Source organism: Agelaius tricolor, unplaced genomic scaffold, assembly GCF_023055355.1.
Source record: "Agelaius tricolor isolate 1412-34295 unplaced genomic scaffold, bAgeTri1.0.p SCAF_9, whole genome shotgun sequence".
NCBI lineage: Eukaryota > Metazoa > Chordata > Aves > Passeriformes > Icteridae > Agelaius > Agelaius tricolor.
In genome coordinates, this window is record NW_027269269.1 from 34,459,125 (window position 1) to 34,459,620 (window position 496).

Genomic DNA, 496 nt, shown 5'->3' on the forward strand with positions numbered 1-496 from the left:
CTTGGCCTCTGCATGCACGTCTCGCAAAGAGAAGGAAGCAAGTGGTGAATGCAAAGTGCAAAGTCAATATCTACCCAGTGTTACAGTAGAAGGGATTGTGCAACATCCTCACAGTGGTGGCTGCACTCAGCACCATTCCATACAGGGAGCGGAGGGAGGTGTCATGGACTTTATACCATCATGACTCACAACATTGTTAGATGGTGACAATTTCATGCTTCTTCCACCCAAATCTGGGAAGTAAACTCCATTCAGGACCCAATCCTGCTTTCAAAAGATTCTGTCTCTTTCCAATTTTTCAATATTTGGATCTGGCAGAGACAATGAGGCATTCATGCCTGTAAGCCAGTTTTATTTTCCCCCTTCCCCTACAAATCACCCTGTGCACAGCAGGAAGGAACAAGCAGAAGGGATGAGCACAGGCAGGCCACTTTTGTTCACAAGTGATGTGATGCGGATGGGTTTCAGTCTCAGCCAAGGAGGTGGGGAGATAACA